Consider the following 9,444-nt stretch of genomic DNA (forward strand, 5'->3'; position numbering starts at 1 on the left):
TAGTAATAAAATGGGTAACGAAACCTATATTTTTTCAATGGCACTCAGGTACAAAAATAACATTAACCACTTAATATCCATCGCGCAGTTTCCTCGGACAGCTCTTTGCTGCGTTGAATCGTGTTGGACGAGGGAAACGTGTTTTCTTCAGGATGCTGTTCACGAGGTCCATTTGATAGTATACTTGCTAATTTTATAGCTAAGTAGTTGAGAAAAACTTAGCACATAATTCTTCTTTGAAACACTGGTTTATATTTTATTTAAAACGTCAATTTGTGTGACCTTGACCATATAATTTTTTAGTTTCACTAACCTGGACATACGAGCTCCTTGCCCGCAGCCTGATTTGGTGCGATTAACCAAAGACTATATACGAAAGACAGGAAACATGCTATCTAACGCATTCTAAAAAATGTGAGCTCCCCGGTCGTCCACCAGCGCCATCTGTTGACTCGACGCCCAACCAAACGTCCGACGTCGTTCAGTAGGGGTGTGCTCACTCGGGCTCTTGTTCTTGGTCAGTTCAGACTTATTCAGCGGGGGTTGTAAATAGCTTATTTACTAATATATATATATATATATATATATATATATATATATATATATATATATATATGTATATATGTAATTCATATCGTATCATGACTTTGTAGTAGCATTTATTTTCTTCATATAATTCTTTCGCCCCTCCCAGCCCGAAACTACCCATTCCGCAATTTAGGGCTGGTTAACAACTGTAAATTGGTAGTTCATACATGCACGGCATACATACGGCGTATGCCATATACAGGACACATTAAACCACGTGGCACAATGAACTTACAGGCCTACAGTCACATAACATTTGTGACATATAATGTATATGATTATATTGCCAAACATACATCAATACATAGAAATTGAGTATGATAAATGAAAGAAAATTATTACAATATCTTTATTAGAATATTAACAACACCTTTACAAATAAATGGCCGAAATACACAGCTTTATTTAAATTTTTCGCATCGCGACCGCATGATTTTGAGATTAATTTCCTCATTAAAATTTTTTGTTTGATTAGGGGACTGTCCCCTAACCCCCTTTCTTAGGAGCTGCCTGGAATGCATCTGCTACACCTTGTATAGACCGATTCAGTGTGACGTCACGAGTCGGAGTCGCCATTCCGCTTGTTGAAAACAAACCCATCGTTCGCAGATGCCTCGCTGCCAGCGCGAGCAAAAATGGCGAATGAATGCTTAGATTCTTTAAAACCGAAACGAAAAAGTAATATGAATCAAAACTAGAAGCTGTGCAGCTACAAGAATGCTCATACCGTCTGCCTGCTGAAATTGGGATCGACGATTCTACGTGGGTGGGTGCTTCATGTGCAGGGTGGTGTGAAGCGTTGGTGTGGTAGCCTAGATAGTGTTAAGTGCTTCCATGCCTTCTCGCTTACAGTTGCCACCGCTGGCTAGCCTTGTGCGAAATAGGGAGCAGCGTCGCATATATCCCCTGCCAGTTCATAGCCTCTCCATCATCGAGATTTCTGCATTGCCTCCTCGTGGCCACCTATGAAAACTGGCACCTTGTAGTCCAAGGCTGAACTGTAGGGGATCTCGGAGCAGCAGGAGGCCCCAGAAGTACAGGGTCATGGCCCACCGGCGTGTGGAGACGCCCTGGCCCTGTACTAACTCCTGCCTCTAAGCCCCCTGGGGTCAATGGGAGGCTCGGGGGAGGTGGGCCTTGCCAGGCCTCCTCCCCCCAGAGAATATCCTACTGGCAACGTATCAGATAAATGGAAATGCTGAAGGGAGGGGTAATGTCCCTCCTACCCAGCGAGAGAGGCGGGCTGCAGGCCCTGTAGGGAAGGTGGCTGCTGGAGCATGGGATGGGAACGAGAGCTCCTCGTCCCGCCTGCGCTCTGGTAGCCGCTAGCCCAATATGCAGCTTGTGGGGCAAAGCCCTAGGAAACCCCACAGGTGGATGAAGGGTCCCGCAGCCTGCCGCCTTTTACGTAGGGCAGCGTCGGCGGGGGTGGCAGAGGTGGCGTCCACCTGGAGCGACTGCCCGAGGGTTAACCTCAGGCGGGAAGTCAGGGTGGGGTCTTGGAACATCCGCTCTCTACGACAGGATGATCAGTTGCCTCTGCTATCGAGGGAACTGGGGAGGCTGTGAGTGGGGGTGGCCGCTCTCTTGGAGGTGAGAAGACCTGGCAGCGGCACGACCTGTGTAGGTGGCTACACCTATTACTGGTCGGGCCGCAGCGATGGTCACCATCTTCAGGGAGTAGCCATAGCTGTTTCCAGTAGGCTTCAGCCCTCGGTGGTAGATGTTACTCCAGTCGATGAGTGTATAATGGTAATGAGACTGAAGCTATCTTTTGGCTTCGTCTCTTATTGCTGTGTACGCTCCTACCGATGTTTGTAAACTTGACATGAGAGAGATGTTCGACGCCAAACTTGCATCTGTGGCTGACTGTTGTCCCTGTTGAGATATTCGTACTGTCTGGGTGACTTCAATGCGGTATCTGGCTGCGATTGAGCTGGCTATGAGATGTCAGTCGGTCCTCATGGTTCAGGAGTTGATACCGGGAACGATAATTCCCTCCTTTTCCGGGATTTTGCAAGATCCCAGAAATTGAGGATTTCTGGCTCCTGGAACCAGCGGCCAGACCCACATCGTTGGACATGGTACAGCGATGTGGGTAATGCAGCCAAGGAGATCGATCACATTCTTGTTAGCACTCGTTGGAGGATCCTATAAAACTACAGGGTGTACAGGAGTGCCGAGTTCTGTGGTTGTGGCTACCCTCCTGGTTCACTTCAAAACTCGCCAGCGGCCCAATGACCACTGTAGGGTGTTTCATCTGGACAGGCTGAAGGAGACGGAGTGTGCTCGGAGGTTTGCTGAGACAATCTCTGATCGGTTCACAGCGCTTGACAATCTGACGGACCCTGTACTTCTGTGGGACACCTTCAAGTGTGAAACGCTTGATGCAGCCCAACAATCGATTGGAGAACGCCCGAGAGCAAGACAGAATTTAATCTCTCAGGAGACACGAACCCACAGATGCTTGCCGTGCGGCTCGGCTCGTCTGGCAGGGGATCGGGATTTGCACCGTTCTCGGGTGCGCAGAACTCGGTCTCTGTTAGGAAGGGACATGGAACAGTTTATTAGGAGTCTTGCTGAGGAGATAGAAGGCCATTTCTTAGTAAATGACCGTCCTGCATACCAAGTCCAAGCCTGTTTCACAGGTGACTGCAGTTCGCTTAGTAGGTGGCCATTTTGTCTTAGATCCTGTTGCGGTGCGGGAGCGTTGGGCTGAATACTTTGAGCAGTTGTATCAGGTTGACCCTCCAGCAGTTATCTTGGATGTGGGTAGTGCCACGATCCCGCTACCGGACCCACCCATCAACGAGGACCCACCCTCCCTAGCTGAGGTTAGGGAGGTGATCTCCAAGCTGAAGAGTGGTAAAGCAACGGGTATTTGCGGCATCCCAGCTGAACTGTTAAAGGCTGGTGGTGAACCTATTGTGCGGGGATTGCATGCTGTCCTGGCTGCCATTTGGCAGTCCAGTACTGTTCCCTCTGACCTGTTGAGGGGTGTGGTCATCCCTCTCTGGAAGGGGAAGGGGGACCGATGGGATTGCAGCAATCACCGCGGCATCACACTGCTCAGTGTACCAGGCAAGGTTCTTGCCCGCATCCTTCTGAGGCGTATCAGAGATCATCTACTAAAGCATCAGAGGCCAGAGCAATCTGCATTCACTCCTGGTAAGTCCACAATAGACCATATCCTTGCGCTTCGAGTCATTGTAGAGCGCCGTCGTAAGTTTGAACGTGGGCTGCTTGCAGCCTGCATCGACCTCAAGAAGGCGTTCGATACAGTGCATCGGGAGTCACTTTGGGAGATCCTGAGACTGAGAGGAATTCCAACAAGGATTATTGAACTAATAGCAAGCCTTTATACTGGTACTGAAAGTGCTGTAAAGTGTGGTGGAGGCCTGTTGAGCTTCTTTCTTGTCAGTTCAGGAGTGAGGCAAGGCTGTGTCCTTGCACGAACACTTTTCAACACTTGCATGGACTGGATACTAGGCAGAGCTACTGCTCAAAGTCATTGCGGAGCAACACTGGGTAATACTAAGGTTACAGACCTTGACTTTGCCGATGATGTTGCGATTCTATCTGAGTCTTTGGAAACCCTAGTGGTGGCTCTCGATGCATTTAGTAATGAAGCGAAGCCCTTGGGTCTAGAGGTCTCCTGGACCAAGACCAAGATCCAGGACTTTGGGGATTTGCTAGGAGAACCTGTTCAGTCGGTACGTCCTTGCGGCGAGGATACTGAAGTTACAGAGAGCTTTACATACCTTGGTAGTGCAGTTCATAACTCTGGGCAGTCAGACCAAGAAGTCAGCAGACGGATTGGCCTGGCAGCAGGGGTCATGAGCTCTCTCGACAAAAGTATTTGGAGGTGCCGGTACCTGTGCAGAAGGACCAAGCTATGGGTTTTCAGGACCCTGATAATGCCAGTTTTGCTCTACGGTAGTGAAACCTGGACATTATCCAGTGCACTGGAGTCTCGTCTTGATGCCTTTTGTAATAGGTCCTTGCGCCAGATCACGGGGTACTGTTGGCGGGACCATGTGTCTAACCAACGGCTACACCGTGAGACTGGCACAGGACTTGTTACCTGCACAATCCGGGATCGCCAACTCAGGCTATATGGCCACCTGGCTCGCTTTCCACAGACTGGTCCTGCTCATCAGGTTGTCTCTGTAAGAGACAACCCTGGGTGGAGGAGGCCTGTGGGACGACCTAGGAGGTCGTGGCTTGGGCAGATCGATCAAACCTTTCGGGAAGAGCTTGAGATGGGCCGAGTCCCTGCCTGGCGGCTTGCCATGAGGGATCCCAAAAGTTGGACGCGGCTATGCGCCCCCGTCGGCATTAGCTCCTGATGATGATGATGATGATGATGATTCTACGAAATTTTGAATATCCCGACATTTAAGTCTATTTGATGATTTTATGATGACGTAATTTGCTACGGTAATCTATGATTTTTAGCCATTTTTTCTGTGAAATCAGTGTCATTCCTAACATCATTTTTTTCCGATTTACAAGGTGCTTACACAAAGGAGACAATGAAGACCCATATAGGCCTACAAACGCACAACGCATTTTTCTCTTTCCTCAGTAATGTGAGATAGGCCCTCTTCAGTTGTTTCATCTGCTGGACTGTATGACTTTTCAGGCACATAGGCAAGAGGAAACTTTGGTTTCTTCTGAATGCTTGGCATCTCCTTGGCTAGGTTTATTTTCTTCCTATTTCAAATCTTTTTAACAGCATGACCTTTGTTTTTATCTAAAGGAATGTGTTTGGGATAAAGTCTGGGTGAGTTGGATCCGGTGATGGTTTGCCTGTAAATTAAAATTATGATATATCAATTCAGTACAGAAAAATGTAAAATTGCTGTTGTGCTTTTTGGAGTGTACGACTGCTGCCAAAATCTAATGTCGGCAATATTGACCTTGTTTGGCCTTGGTAGATAGTGTAGATAGATAGAGTTTGAAAGTTACTATCTGTTATTACCTTTGAAAAGGTGTAAAATACTAATATGTAATAAGTGTTCTGGGCAGATGTAAACAGTTTCCACCAGGGGCCCAAGCACAAGTTTCATGGCCTGTATCCATCACTTCCATTTTTCAAGTTTCCTTTCGCGATCTGGGAATATATGAAAGGTTAAACCTTTCTTTCCCATCATGTTGTGGTTCGAACAACCAACAGCAACACAGCTCCTTGGCATTTTCACACAAAGAAACTAGATTCTGGCAAAATTTCAGCGACTCTGTAAGCAAAGTGTAGTGAGTTTTCGAAGAACGAGGGTTTGTTTTCACCAAGTGCTCATTGCTAGGGGCGGTTGCTAGGCGTTACCGAATTGGTCTATACTCTGGCTAGGAGCTCGAAATAGACCACCCATCGTTGTCCTCTTAACATTTGAACTTATTTTACTTTTTCTATATTTCTGTTTGTTCCTACTATACAGATCTACCAGGTAATGATCATTGTTCAATCAATATATATGCTGATTTGGTTGATAACTATAATCTAACTCAAAATCAACCTGACACAATTTTTTTCACTATTGATGTAAAATCTATTGTCAGCTTACGTCAAATTGTAGCTTAAGGCTTGCACTATAATATTAAGTAGATTTTTGGCCTCTACTTTTTTTTAGACGGGCGTCATGACTTGACACCTTTACCAATCAAAATAATTTCTTGTGGTCCAATTTATATCTTGCTTATGTCAATCTGAACATCGCATATCTTAGGTTATATCTAAAATCTTTGGGATTAACTTGTCCCTTCTGCGCACGTGCAGGATTGAAAGTTGATCCTGGACGCTGTCAATGCGCATGCGCACTAGAGATCTGGATGAAACTTTAATACTGGATTAACTTTTATGGCAAGTCCTTCTGTAGCGTCCTTAACTCTTGATACCGTATTTAGTTTAATCCTAATCCACCGTGTCGGTATCGAAGACGACAATCTACGCTGCCAGACGGCGCGACAATAACGTTCAGTAAAAACTGTTGTACTCATTATTCTGTCACCACCGTTATCATGCAAACATGTCGGAGAGAAGAGAAATGTTGCGCGTGAAATTCGCTCTTTTGGGAGATTTCGTTTTTTTAATCTCTTTCTTTCTTTTTCTAATGGCATGCTTTTGGTAATTATATTTAAAAACCTATTTTAGACATCCCTTATGTTTCAAAATGTCTATTAATTTTAATGCGTATTTCATGAAACTGAGACTTGTCATTGAACTGTTTGATGATTTGGTCAATGTTGAGATCTGCGTCGTCGAGAAGTGAATATCTGTTTTGTATAAGGCTCTGATCTTCAAGTTAGCTAAGTTTGGCTGCGGTTTACGTATGACTTTGTTCCTTCCCTTCTGAGGTGTACTTTAATTTCGCCTCTCACCACTCTATGATCGCTGCAAACATTTACTTCATTAATGACCTCCACATTTTTTTATTATATCATGCTTATTTAAAATTATGAAGTCAATTTCGTTTTTGACGTCAGATGGCGACTTCCATGACCACTTCCGTTCTAGTCTTTTTTCGAAGAATGTATTCATTATCTTGAGCGATCGAGCCCCCGCAAAATCGACTAGCATTCATCCCCTCTCGTTTCTAGTGCCTATTCCGTGGTTCCCTACTACGCTTAATCCTTCTGTCTCTTTGCCTATTATGGCTTTAAAATCAATAATTATTGTGAAATGGGTTTTTACTCTCGCTGGCAAAAATGAACATCTTCATAGAAGCTCTCTATTTCTTCATCACTGTAGCTGCAGGTTGGTGCATAGACCTGAATGATCTTTAAGTTGTACCTACTGTTTAGTTTTATTGTTAATGAAGCCACTCTTTCGCTTACACTATAGAATTCCACAATGTACTTTTTTAAGCGTTTGTGTATTAAGAACCCTACCCCTTATTCCTGTTTGCTACCCTGGGGTTTTCCTCTCCAATAGAGCACGTGTCCGTCATTTAGTATCGCTGCCGTTACCAGGGGCTCTTTCGCCTCCGGGGAATGAGGGCCGGTGCTCTGTTGTATTCATGTTGGGGGGGGTTACAGCTAATTTACTTCCCACCTACTGGCTTAGGTGTATCTTGGTGGGAGGGGGAGTAGTTTAGCCGGGATGCCACTGATAAGTCCCACCAGCAGGTTTGGCCCTGCTTAGTGTGGATTTAGAAGCAGCAACGCACAGCCTGCTCACTACACCAGGGTATCAGAAGTGCATATAAATGTGATTATATTTTGTTTGTTAATTTCATTTGTGCATATGTGTACCTGATGCAGACATAGGTTTTCACCCACACATGCCATAAGTACCACGCGCATGCTCGTTTTCGCGCACATACACATGCAAGTATACACTTTTGCACATGTTTTTATGTATATGGATATGCATACATTTCCCTACGTTCTATATAACTACACGCATGCCATACGTATACAAACATAGTCATATGCGCTCATAGCTTGTATCTCCATGTGCATACATGTATGCATACGCACCTTTACATCTGCGAACACACATTTATGCATACCTTGTACACGTACAGATGACTACACATACACATATGCATATAGTCAAACATGTGCTTACGCACATGTGTATGCGCACATATGCTTATGAGCATACCTGCATTTCATATAGCTGCATTTTCGCACTTACATACATGCATACATATATTTATACACATATATGCGCATAGACATATCTATCTATCTATCTATCTATTTATCTATCTATGTATGTGTGTGTGTGTGTGTGTGTGCGTGTATATATATATATATATATATATATATATATATATATATATACATACACATATACATATACAGTATATGTCATCGGCCAGAAGCAGTGGCACTCAATTTATGCTATCATTAATGCATTTAATTGGTAAAACATAACCCTTGATTAATTATGATTATGTAAAATTCTAATGGAATAAAACCAGAAAATAGAGTTTGGTGGTAGTGAGGCTGTAGCTGTAGAAGTTGTGTTTATGTTAGAGGTGAAGTACTTGTGGACGATCTTGGTGGTTACTTTAACTCGAGGTAAGGGCCAAAATACCTTCTCATAGTGCCACCTCAGCATCCATACAACAAAACAACCAGGCCTCTGTCTAGATGACCTGGCACCCCTAGCTCTAAAATCCCTGGTCAGTTCAGGTTGAAGCATCATTGAGTGAAGGGAATCGGTGTTGACTCCTGGAACTCATTTGAAGAATATGGTGTGATTAGCCGTAAACGCTAGTATAACTGATCAGAGATTAACTCTATTATTAGCGTGAAATTAGCTGTAGATTCCAGTTCGTCTTTTTCCCGAAGTTAGCGGACGGCGGGCCTAGGAACTATAGTCAAATTGTAAGTATTATTACTTAATAAATATGTAACTTCTTTTTGTACACAGTGTTTAATATTATCCCATTTTGTCATTCCTACATAATAGGACACTGAACAAAGGAGGAAACCACAGCACAGAGACACTGGGTGGGTTGAACACAGTGGCAGACGAAACAAAAAGAAACAACAATTATACTAATGAAATCACTTGAAGTCCATCGACACGAGAAATACAATATCTATTAAATAAGAGCCTATTAGTAATTTAATTCATTTTAAAGTTTCCAGAAATAGTGAATGATGAGGCAGGATGATGCCATACTAATCTGAAGTTTTAATGATCAAAAATAATATTGAATCTATCTGAGATAACCTTTGATTAACTTACTAGAGTAAAGTAATAACAAAGATTTATGTTAGGGTTAACAGTGCCCCCTATAACATATACACATACACATATACACACACACCTATATACATATACATGCATACACACATACATATATATACATATTCACATATTCCCACATACACATATAC

Source organism: Penaeus vannamei, chromosome 8, assembly GCF_042767895.1.
Source record: "Penaeus vannamei isolate JL-2024 chromosome 8, ASM4276789v1, whole genome shotgun sequence".
Taxonomy (NCBI): Eukaryota; Metazoa; Arthropoda; class Malacostraca; order Decapoda; family Penaeidae; genus Penaeus; species Penaeus vannamei.